This window comes from Salvelinus alpinus, chromosome 10 (assembly GCF_045679555.1).
Source record: "Salvelinus alpinus chromosome 10, SLU_Salpinus.1, whole genome shotgun sequence".
NCBI classification, from domain to species: Eukaryota; Metazoa; Chordata; class Actinopteri; order Salmoniformes; family Salmonidae; genus Salvelinus; species Salvelinus alpinus.
Genome location: NC_092095.1, coordinates 39,709,103 through 39,722,106, shown reverse-complemented (window position 1 = coordinate 39,722,106; position 13,004 = coordinate 39,709,103). Strand labels below are relative to the sequence as shown.

Sequence of the window (13,004 nt, the reverse complement as noted above, 5' to 3'; positions counted from 1 at the left end):
TGTTGGCTACCATGGCTGGAAGAAGAAGAGCTCTCAAGAGGCGTCTCAAAGGAGCATAGGGGTTTAAAGTGTGTGTGTATGTGCGCACACACACGTCAGTCAGTCACCAGATCTCAACCCAATTAAACACTTATGGGAGATTCTGGACAGTGTTTTCCATCAACAAATCACCAAATGATTATTGTGGAAGAATGGTGTCGCATACCTCCAATAGAGTTCCAGAAACTTCTAGAATCTATGCCAAAGCGAGAAGCATTGAAGCTGTTCTGGTGGCTTGTGGTGGCCCAACGCCCTATTAAGACACGTTGTGTTGGTGTTTCTTTTATTTTGGCAGTTACCTGTATGCAGCTACTGCCCTTCAACATCTGTAAATCCACTGTACGAGCACCGTGCCAGTCCTAGTTTGTTTTTATGAAAAGTCCCTGCATTCATGTAGTTACTGCCCTTCACATCTGTAAAATCTGTAGCATGAGCACTGTGTCCATCCTATTTTGTTTAAGAAAGTATCTGAATGCATTTACAGATGTAGAATCTTAAATTGATAGGAAATGTGAAACCTGTATTGTATTTGAGGTTTAAAAAGGCTTCTAAAGTAATTTCCACTTTGAAAATTTCAGGCTTGATTTTCTGTTACAAAAAATGTATCAACCCATGTTTGAACCCCTGCAAAAATGTCCATTAATTATAAACCAAATAATAATTCACATGTCCTGTTGCTGCAGGATTATTTGCCTGCTGTAGCAAACTGGCTCAAATTAATATCCTACGTGTAGCTACTGCCCTTCATCTAGCACTTTTTATTTTGAAGTTTCCTAAGACTGCAGAGATGGAGATGAGAGATTTGATATAAAAAAATCCTGCAAAACAGAGAATAGAAAACAAAACAACAGAACCTTACCTTTGTTATTCACAGCTAGTAGTATTGTCCATCTGTGTTTCTGAGTGTCATGGTACTGTCTCCCCACTCCTCACGTAGCAGTGCTTAGCGGTGGCACTTATTCTATCTCCTCTCGGCTGCACTTACATCCAAGACTGAACAGTGCTGCAAGCGCTAGTATGTGTGTCAGTGTTTGTGTGAGCCTACTGCCTGCTTCCTCTGTCTCTCTCTATGCTCTTCTCCCTCTACCTCCCTCTCTTGCTCCACCTCCTGCCTCACATTTGATCTTCTTCCCCCACCCTCTTTCTTTCTAACCTCTCTCTTCCTGCCTCTCTCTCTTTTTCTATCTTTTCCCTCTCTCTTTCTCTATGTCCATCTATCGCTCTCTCTCTCTGACTCTCTCCCTCCTTCACTCTCTTTCTCTCTCGCTGCACCACTTCTGGCTGTGGATGTCAGGGAGGCTGAAGCAAAGGGGACTCTGCTTCTGATTGGCTGCCATTCTCAAGTTTGCGATAAAGAAAGAGAGGGCAAGGGAGAGAAAAAAAAGAGAAATAAATGAAAAGGAAGCAGAGGGGAAAAGGATAAGGGAGAAAAGAGAGTGCCCTTACTCACAGTGAGAAGCAGCAGTTGACTAAAGCAGCAGTGGAATTGAGGACGGGGGAGGTAAAGTTTATGCCTTACGAGGGGGTCCACTATTGAATCACATATTCATACATGGCAACTCAGATAGACAAAACATTTATCAAAAGGAAGTTTGTTTTGAACTCTCTGTCCTATATCTTAGTGATATAAGAAATAAACTAAACTACCTTCAGATGAGGCTTGTGGGCATCCTAGAGCAAAACAACCGACACATACTTGGTCAAGTCTCACTTTTCAATGGAGGGTTCATATTACTGTATAGCCCAAACGGTTCAGACGCTACAGAGGTTTTCGTGAGAAGACAGATTTTTGCAACATTCCACCGCCGATGCAGAAGGCCGTCATCGGCGGATGCGGTAGATTGAGACGCAGCCCATGCAACAAAAAAAAAACATATCTCTCGCTTTAACAAACAGCTTTTGATGGGGATTTTTCATTATACTAATTAGATATCTGCTCAGGTGCGGACATCGAGCTTCACTCCGTTGATCTACATGCGTGAGTGGGATTTTTGGAGTAGCGGACACTTTTTGGTAACATGACATCCTCGCCGGTCACACTCCCATTCACAAGGGGACAAAGTTGTTTTTAATTTTTTAATTTGGTGAAAACAAGGTAGAGTCGCCTCCCCTTGCTACTAGTAATGAGCAGCTTGGCTAAAAACATAGCAAGTTAGCTAGCCTTTTTAGCTTCCCACATCTCCATGTGAAATAATCAGATTTATAATGAAAAAAATATGCTGTGGCAAATATTCTTATACTTTACCGGTGTAAACTAAAATATTATCCCAGTTTGATATGCTGCTTGTATATTTATTCCCATATCAGGTAAAAATAGAACGTCATCGTGTTTTGGTCATGGAGTAAAAAAGCACATGGCTAGCTATCTGGCTATAATAGGTTCTACCATTTCACAATAGCCTGTAATCATTAGTTATTACTTCTAAATAAAATACATTTTGGGGTGGGTTCTTTTTGTTTGGTTTACATTGATTATTTTTTTAAATGGTCTACATTTTCAGGTTGTAAAAAACGATGTTGAATGTCGGAGCGTATTACAAGGAGCTGCCCCTTTTGTGACGAAAAACGACTTTGCAACACTCCAAATGTTGCGTCTGCGTAGAGCTTGTAGTAACCTTAAGGAGGCTGTAGAGGGTAGGACTCCTGGAAGGCACAGAATGAACTCCATGTGACTGCAGGGAGAAAAGCAGCTCTGTAGAGAGGAGGCACGCGAGTCTAAGCTAGGTTGTCCTGAACAGTCCAGCTCCTCTGTGATGTTTGATGTCTCAAGCTATCAGCTCTATCTAATATCCTTTCAATGACAGTGGAATGAAGGAGAGAAAGGCCATAACTTGTAAATCACCCTCTCAGAGGGGGGAGGGGGTTCTCCAACTATCTCCATTGCTCTCTCGTCTGCCTGGGTGACTTGGCCAACCGGACTGCAGTGAAATTGAGCGCGTGCGCTCAGGCAGTTCGTCCAGGCAGGCAGCACTCCGTCATATCTTTTCATTATGTGCTTCATCTTGGATGCATATCAATATAGCTCTTCCACAATCCCCTGCCTTTTGAAAGAGATATAGCATTTTAATTGAGTTGAGGGAAATGGAGAGAGTTAATATATCACAGGGGTGTTTGATTCTGAGTACAGAGAAAAAGAGAATGAGAGAGAGTGAGAGAGAGAGAACGAGAGAAAATGAGAGTGAGAGAGAGAGAGAGCGTGATAAAGCATCAAATGCCAATACACATACGTGTACCCTGAGCTGATAAACAATGTGTTGGAGTACCTTTGAAATGCATGGTATGCCACTCAGGTTCTGCAATCTCAATGAATAATTTAAGGTAAGCAGCAGCTGTACCACTAGCCACCCTCATCCCACCGCAAGTTTTATCTCCCACTATCAGTGTGAATAGATGATTAACTCGAAGTCCCAAATTGCACCCTATTTTCTACATAGTGCACTACTTTTTACCCAGGCCCATAGGGGGATATTAAGACGCAGACAAATTCTTACTGCAAAAAAATAAATAAATTAAAAAGTAAACAAGCTAAACTAATTAACACAGGCACAGGCACTGAGGTACCCTTTCTCTGATGTGAAGCCAAGTCCACATCCTTCATAATTTACAATGTAGTTGTGTTGTTTATGCTGCCATGAGAGAGATAGTGTGTGTGTGTACATGACTGTGTGTGTATGCGTGTGGATGTGTGCAGACATGTGCATGTGTGCATGCATGTGTTTGTGTATGTGTGGGTGTATAGGTGGGTGCCACCATGCCCCTATGTCCTACACTAACAAGCCAGGGTAAAATCCAGGCTATTTTGTACATCTGTGCATATCATTGGTTTTAATCTACTTGTTATTTACACCCCTGGGAGGTTACTTATGTTGTTATTATTGAGCCCAAACAACACAGTGCAATCAGAGAAAAACAGCCAAATTGTGTGTCTGACTCAGGTTTACACCTTATTACGAGCATGACTATGTGTGCCAAAACTCTCTCACACAGACCTTCACCGAATCATGCCCCTGCTCTCCCCGAGGTGCAAGACGTATACATAACTCTTAAGTACGTTGGTAGTTAGCTTAGTAAAAGTACACCGCTGAATATTTGTTGCATTAAAACAATGTTTATTCCAGGGGCAAAGAAACAATTTTCTCCCAGTAAGAGCGTTTCAGGGATGCTATCTCAATTGTCTGACTGCATACCAAATGGCACCCTATTCCCTATATAGTGCACTACTTTTGTCCACACAAGATAAGCTTTCAGTGAAATCCTATATGGTAGTCCGGTCCCAGACTGTATGAGCTTTAGCCAACTGTTCTATAATTTTCATGCTATTCATGTTTGTCATGGCATGACAATGAACAAACATTGACAGGTTGTTGGCTTAAGCACAAACAGACTGGACCACTAAGATAATCCTATGGGGCATTATGTATTACATATTCAAATATTGTAGAGAGTCTCTTTTTCCTATTTTCATGATGCTTATTCCAACTTGCTTTGGTATGGACTTTTATACTGAACTATAACAATGTACTTATACCAAAAATGTAAACAACTCATTGCCATGTCACCATGTTATGACACCAGGACACAGATATTTTCACCCAATTGATAGGAAGGCACATTTTAATATAAATATTAGTACACTGTAAACCCCAAAATCCATCCAGTAAATTGAACTCAACGTCTGTAAAAAGTCATTATTACTTAAAATGGTTATGCGGTACTGACTCAAAGCAAAATGAGAAGTCACATCAACTCTATTTTCAACATCTATTTTTGTTTGAAGTCAGGATAACCAATGATAACTTTTTCCAAGCATGCTCTACTGCAGGTAGATTTTGGGGATTAAAAACATATATATATCTGTGTTTTTACATGTACATTGACTGATTAATCTTATGCTACACAAAGATAAATAGCATACATTTCTTCACAGCTAATCCAATCATTTAGTTAGATTTGTTGCCTTTGCTGAACTGGTTGTTCCAGTTTAAATGAGTCTCCTCACACGGTTACTAACCCTGGCAGTCATTATGAATGCAGGTTGTGGATGAATAAAAATGTCAACTGTTATCCTAACTCTGGCTGGATTCTAATAGGTTACACATCTTTTTGCAAGCCAGGATTATATGACTTCAAGGTAGGGTTGCAAAATTATCGTACATTTTCCAGGTTCTACAGAAATCCCAGTTGGAATATTCCTGGACATTCTTCAAACAGGAGTTCTTAATTAATAAATCATGTAATTTTTGGAAAGTTAGTATAATTTTGCAACACTACTTGCAGGTCTGATAGTATGACTTGTAGAGTATCAGGACACTGTAATAAGTTAAAGCTAAAAAATAAAGCCTTATGAGATATGTAACAGATTGCCATCAAGCATTTTATTATTAAGATATCATTCAGCTTGGAACTATTTTAGTGAAGGCCACAGACATCCTAATGAATGACTTCAACCATGATGTTTGTCATTAACGAATACAGTCATGGGTTGTAACTCTACAATTCACTCGAAAAAGCAAGGCACACTGGGAAATTATATTGGAGGCGTGGCTTAGTACAAAAATGTCAAGGTAATACAACTCAAATCTGGATCCCCCAGTGACACTTGGTTTGAGTAATGACTACAAAATCACAAGTAACCATACTCAGATATATTAAGAGCAACGGGTTTCCTCAAACAGTTTTAAGTAATGACAGCATATTGGAGTTTATAGTGTAGGTACAGAGATGAGAGGTCTCCAGAATGAGCAGTGGGATGCTTCAGAATTAACACAACCACATAATGAAACAATCATTTCATGACATGTTTGACTCGAGCAACCGTGGCAGAAACTCGTCTCTCTCATTAGAATTGTGATCTGCCGAGAACTCATTAAATTTGTTACCGTCGACATCATCAAACAGAGGAAGGGTTAGGTGAAACTTGTAGCTGTCTGATCATGAGACCAAACATGTCTCTTAGTGCGCACACACACACACACACACACACACACACACACACACACACACACACACTTCACACTGAAAATGTAAGATGAGTATTTAAATGGACCCTGATATACTGTAACAAACTGTTAATGAAAGGTTATCTGAAGTCATCTCTTCCTAAGACATGTGGGGTAGTGATTTATATTTAATTATACAACGGGTGGGTCTAATCCTGAATGCTGATTGGTTAAAACTGCATTCCATCCTGTGTCTATTCCACAAGTTACCACCGGCTGAAGCTATGATGTTGAAATGCCTATTTACTCTGTTCCATCTGATTGCACAATCCACTGTCTTATCAGCCCAGCCAGGCAATTTATGAACTTGATCTCCAACATAAAAAGCATTTAGACATGATTTCCTGTTTCTTTTAGACTAGCATTTGATTTTCAACAGCAGGGATTTGCATTAACCTTGCTGTCTGTCTCACCAACATTTGCAACATTGTTTCAATATTGAAATTCAGTCTACTGCTGTCCCGTAGTAATGAACGTGTCGGGAGACGGGACGAGACAAATGTAGGCAGCATTACCTCAGCCAGTTGAAATCATGAATGCGCTGGCATCATATTTATGGGTTTATACAAAGAAATGTCAATAGAAACAGGTAAAATGAAAATAAGTACAGCTAATTTGCTGTCTTTCCAGCTTCAGTGTGCAGTGATTGTGTTAGCTTTGTTGTTGGCTAGCTCCTCTAAACAACAGTGCACTGGCAAGAGAGCACATTTTCAAAAAATTGTGCCTCATTAGTTCATTAATATAGATTACAAATAAATGGCATTAGAAAACAGCGTAAACAAATACGGCTACTTTGCTATTATTCTGGCTTTTTGACGTGACTATAAGTTAGTCGTAGGTGGCTAGCTAGCAAGCAAGGGATAAGAATGTTGCCAGCCAGTATGGCAATGGAACATTTAGAACAAACGACTGGGTCGCATCCATAGATACAAAACAGAAAGACTGAATGACTAAAAGACTGGTCAAAAAAAACAACCTTAGATTTGTTTCGGGACTATGTCTTGTGGAAGGATGAATAAACTCATTAAAATAATGTTTTTAATGAAAATATGTCAATAATTGTTTGAATATGTTGGTAACCCGTTGTATAAAAGTGATAATTGGAGAATATACAGTGCATTCGGGAACGTATTCAGACCCCTTGACTTTTTCCACATTTTGTTACGTTACAGCCTTATTCTAAAATTGATTGAATTATTTTCTCATCAATCTACACACAATACCCCATAATAACAAATTCCATCATTCTTAAATTAAAGAAGTTTGGAACCACCAAGATTCTTCCTAGAGCTGGCCGCCCGGCCAAACTTAGCAATCGGGGTAGAAGGGTCAGATGGTCACACTGATAGAGCTCCAGAGTTTCTCTGTGGAGATGGGAGAACCTTCCAGAAGGACAACCATCTCTGCAGCGCTCCACCAATCAGGCCTTGGTAGAATGGCCAGACGGAAGCCACTCCTCAATAAAAGGCACATGACAGCCCGCTTGGAGTTTGCCAACAGGCACCTAAAGGACTCTCTGGTCTGATGAAACCAATATTGAACTCTTTTACCTGATTGCCAAGCGTCACATCCGGAGGAAACCTGTCAACATCCCTACGGTGAAGCATGGTGGTGGCAGCATCATGCTGTTGGGATGTATTTCAGCGGCAGGACCTGGGAGACTAGTCAGGATCAAGGGAAAGATGAACAGACTAAAGCACAGAGAGTTTCTTGATGAAAACCTGCTCCAGAGTGCTAAAGACCTCAGACTGGGGCGAAGGTTTACCTTCCAACAGGACAATGACCCTAAGCACACAGCCAAGACAACGCAGGAGTGGCTTCGGGACAAGTCTCTGAATGTCGTTGAGTGGCCAAGCCAGAGCCCGGACTTGAACCTGATCGAACATCTCTGGAGATACCTGAAATTAGCTGTGCAGTGACACTCCCCATTCCACCAGACAGAGCTTGGGAGGATCTGCAGAAAAGAATGGGAGAAACTCTCCAAATACAGGTGTGCCAAGCTAGTAGCGTCACACCCAAGAAGACTCAAGGCTGTAATCTCTGCCAAATGTGCTTCAAAAAAGTACTGAGTAAAGGGTCTGAATACTTATGTAAATGTTATATTTCAGTTTTTATATATTTATACATATGCAAAGATTTCTAAAACCCGTTTTTGCTTTGTCATTATGGGGTGTTGTGTGTAGATGGATGATACATTTTTTAAAAAAAATCCATTTTTGAACAAGGCTGTAATGTAACAAAATGTGGATAAAAGTCAACGGGTCTGAATACTTTCCGAATGCACTGTATTGGCACGGTTTGCCGGCCTCTCAGGCTTTATCACTTAACTAATGCTGTGGATCTTAGATTTCAAATTTGCTAAATTGAGTAGGGTTCAATGCAACTACCTCCTCCCATCATTAGTCTACCCTGGGCCTGGCCTTATGAGGACATACAATATGTTAGCTTTCAAGTTGTTTCAATCCTCAAATAAAATGTAGTTCATTCAACAACAAATATAGGAACTTTGAATCATTTAATCAGTCATAGTGTGTTAAGACATTCAACCATGTCTTCTAAATATACTCCCCCACTGAAAGCTAATTGTGCTGTTTTCGTGTTATCAATGTTAAGCTGTTGGATCAAAAGTGTTTTGGAGAATGACATCATTTCCCCACTCATGCACAAATTCCCACTAATGTATGGTGACATTTGAGGGGAGTGAGGTTGTGAGCGGGAAGCAGGGAGAAGTGTTGCATGGTTTTACGAGAAAAGGCCAGAAGATGCCTCCAACTTCATCCGAGCCAAAGTGCTGACACTTCATTCAGCCTTACTGTGAACACTCCTTACCTTGTGTCATTTACAATTTTCTTGCACTACTCAAACCATAGTAAAAAATGCACTGAAATGCTACTGTAGCCTACTGAATGTAAAATGGCAAACTACTGAATGTACGGAAATTACTGAATGCATGTATTGCAAACTCTAATTCAATAACTCCTACATTAAATGTAACTAAACTCACCTCACATTTCTTTCAACAACATAGTTGAGATCTCACTCGGGTCCAAACCAAGCCATAAAATCTATATTTTTTCCCCTTTCATTTTATATTTATATAATATTCGTTTTATCCCTCCCACCAGACTTTTATATTCCTCTCATATCCAGTTAACATTTTAATCTGAGTGGGATGGATGATGGATCCTGTGTGATCTGAGTGAAAGGCAGACTGGCTGGGCCCCGTCCCAGAGGATGGCCTGCAGATACCCTGCAGGGTTTATTCACCAATCAGATGGGGAGGAGGAGGTGACTAACATTTCAATGTGTTATCTAAGTGTCTGTGTGTCGCGTTTGAGTCTCAGTTTCCAGCCGACACCTTTCTGGTTCCCCTAGAGGTTTTCCAAGGATCACTTCTCTCTCCCACACATAGAGGAGAAGGAATGAAAATATACAGAGTATCTCTGTAATGTATATGGTGTACTGTAGATAGGACCTTATCAACATAGCTTAATAATGTCAGGGTTCTGAATTCTGAAATGTAGCCGCACCAAGGCAGGTACAGTAGGTTGGTAACATAGTTGAAAGACTATGCCAACTTGTTTTGTGTCGAATTCTGATTTCAGACAGCTGATGTCCAATACACATTTAAATATTAACATCATATAAATGCCAATAAGTCTGCATTGTTTTCCTCACCTATGATCTCTCTACTGCCTTCTCTCTGCATAGATCAACAAGAGCACCTGAGAATAAAAGTGCTACCTTGTCATTTCCCCCCATTTTTACCCTTGGAAATGTATTATACTGTCCTGTACTGTCTGTCTTTCTCTTTGTGCTTAGCCACAAATTCATACAATAAAAACACAGACATGGACTCTGACATGTACGTGTGCCAAACATTTTTTTTCCTGTTAATTAATTTTCTAATTAATTTGTAATTCCCTAACCGAGGAGCTGATTAACCAGCAATCAAGACCGAGGCCTTGGGATTTAAGGGTGTGCACAGTCTGTCTGTGGATCCCAAATAGCACCCTATTCCCTATGTAGTTTTTAGTGCACTACTTTTCACCAGGCCCCATAGGGCTACCCTGTGTCCTAGCCCCATATGATAAATGTATTAAAGCATCTACACTCAATTTAATCTTATTTACCCTTATCCATAAACATAATTATTACTAACCGTAGTAGGATGGCTGCATACCTGAGGCATTGAACATAACACCAGCAGCATTGTATGCATTTCTAATTGTGCATGACTTTTTGCACTATTATAAATAACTTGCATTTTACACGTGTTTTATTTTCCTTTAATTGATTTAATTTAATTGATTTAATAGACTTGCAAATATTTACACATACAGCATCTATCAAGACATGTCTATCCACCGGGCCACCATTAGGAAAATATATGCAGCTGCTATTGTAAGTCGCTCTGGAGTGTCTGCTAAATGACTCAAATGTAAATTCAAAAATCTACTGGTACTCCTCTGGCCAGCTGATATGCCCATCATGTCCCAAATGGCACCATATACTCTGCATAGTGCGGTACTTTGACCAGAGCCCTATGGGTCCTGGTCAAAAGGGGTACACAAGGTAGTGGTGTACTATTCAGACGACAGAAATGCATAACATGCTGATGGAGTTATGTCACTCATATGCCTCATGCATGCAGCCATCCTACTATGGTTAGTAAGTATGTGTTCCTGCACTGAAGGCCTTCTGCCTATCACACTGGTCTAAACCTGGGAAGGATTATCAGTCTTTGTTTAGATAAATGACAGGTTCTGTCTGAGATACAGTGAACCACAAGTGTGACAAGGGCTATCTATGGGAATGTCAACTCTGACCAATGGCCCTGCTCCAGCAGGGATGTTATTCGCTCAGTCCCCTTCTACCAGGCCCATGATGCATCCCAAATGACATCATATTCCCTACATACTGTAGTGCACTACTTTTGACCAGGTCCCATCAGACCTAGGCTGTGTCCCAAATTACACCATATTCTCTATATAGGGCGCTCCTTTTGACCTTGGCTCCAGTCACTATATAGGGAATAGGAAGCCATTTAGGAGGCATACAAATGTGTCAAAGGCTATTTCACGAGAAGGAAGTGAGTTGGAAACAGTAGCCATGGAACAAAATGGAAGCAGATTGGACATAACATTTTATGTTAATGAATTCTGAAGCCCCTTTCTCATACCGATCAGCTTAGTTTTGAGGAAAACAAAACAGGTGTTTGAAAGTCGGGGCATCAACTGAAAATGACGTGATAACACACTGACTGCATGGCTTCCAATGACATAAATACACTCATCCCATCATTGGACGATGCGTGAAATTCAGCCAAAGACATAGAAAGACATACATTTGATATTGTTTCCCAAATAATGTGTTGCCACATTAGGGGTAAAACTGGACGTACAATTGAATGGGCACAGTGAGTCAGATGTGTATGCGCTCTAACAGTGATGTCCCATATTACTGTTTCACATTAGTAATCTGTTTGCTCGGTTGTAGTATCAATGTCACCCAATGTTATCAATTCTTTCAAAATAAAGCAACATTGTCAATCCTAAACAACACTATTTTGTAATAGGAATAGGAAATGATCGGAAGAAATACAAGTAGCTTGATTCTAACAAGATGATTGCTCAATGACACCATACCTATGTCTAACAATTGATCATGAAGTCTATAAAATGTGCACTTAGCATCCCATATTTTGCAGATGGTTAGCATGGAGACGAGACGTGATGAAGTAAATTTGCTGAAGGGCGCAGGGCTATTGGGCTATGCAAAATTCTCCTCGTTGACCCAGTGTTCGACAGTCCACAACCCCAATTCCTCATCCCCTATGATCACATTCACCTCCAGGACAAGCAAGATAAGAAAACGAATAAAACTGTAGTCACGCCATCTTATCGTCGCTACAATGACTGATTTATAGCTTCAATATTACCTTGATGATTAAATCTCCTCAATGACATCTATTCTCTGCTTTTTCTGTCACCTGCAATATGTACAGTGCATTTGGAAAGTATTCAGACTCCTTCCCTTTTTCCACAATCTGTTAAAATAACATCAACTTGATAAGAAATACAGATTACAGTGGCTTGCGAAAGTATTCACTCCCCTTGGCATTTTTCTTATTTTGTTGCCTTACAACCTGGAGTTGAAATAGATTTTTGGGGGGGTTGTATCATGTGATTTACACAAGAAAACTTGAGCGTGCATAACTATTCATCCCCCAAAGTCAATAGCTTGTAGAGCCACCTTTTGCAGCAATTACAGCTAGCTGCAAGTCTCTTGAGGTATGTCTCTATAAGCCTGGCACATCTAGCTACTGGGATTTTTGCCCATTCTTCAAGGCAAAACTGCTCCAGCTCATTCAAGTTGGATGGGTTCCGCTGGTGTACAGCAATCTTTAAGTCATACCACAGGTTCTCATTTGGATTTAAATGTGTCCCCTTCAACCACTCGAGTGTTGCTTTAGCAGTATGCTTAGGGTCATTGTCCTGCTGGAATGTGAACCTCCATCCCAGTCTCAAATCTCTAGAAGACTGAAACAAATTTCCCTCAATAATTTCACTGGATTTAGCGCCATCCATCATTCCTTCAATTCTGACCGGTTTCCCAGTCCCTGCCAATGAAAAACATCCCCACAGCATGACGCCTCCACCACCATGCATTGCTGTGGGGATGGGGTTCTCGGGGTGAGGAGAGGTGTTGGGTTTGCGCCAGACATAGCGCTTTCCTTGATGGCCAAAAAGCAACATTTTTGCCTCATCTGACCAGAGTACCTTCTTTCATATGTTTGGGGAGTCTCCCACAAGGCTACCATGTGGCTCTCCACACAACTGAGCAAGGGGACAAGTGCATTAGAGTGTCTAGTTTGAGAAACAGACTCACAAGTCCTTAACTGGCAGCTTCATAAAATAGTACCCTCAAAACACCAGTGTCAACTGTCCAGTGTCTGTGTTCTTT

General features: G+C 40.6%; 1 protein-coding gene across 2 annotated transcripts in view; it reads right to left on the bottom strand.

Moving 5' to 3' along the window:
• LOC139532043 (cadherin-10-like) overlaps positions 1-1,308 on the bottom strand; it is a 41,522-nt gene extending 40,214 nt beyond the window's left edge. The window contains exon 1 of one of the 2 annotated variants that reach the window (XM_071329155.1): positions 899-1,308. The gene's annotated coding sequence lies outside the window, so the exon portion shown is untranslated. The remainder of the gene's footprint in view (positions 1-898) is intronic. The other variant, XM_071329154.1, reaches the window with a different exon arrangement.
• Positions 1,309-13,004: the final 11,696 nt, after the last annotated feature.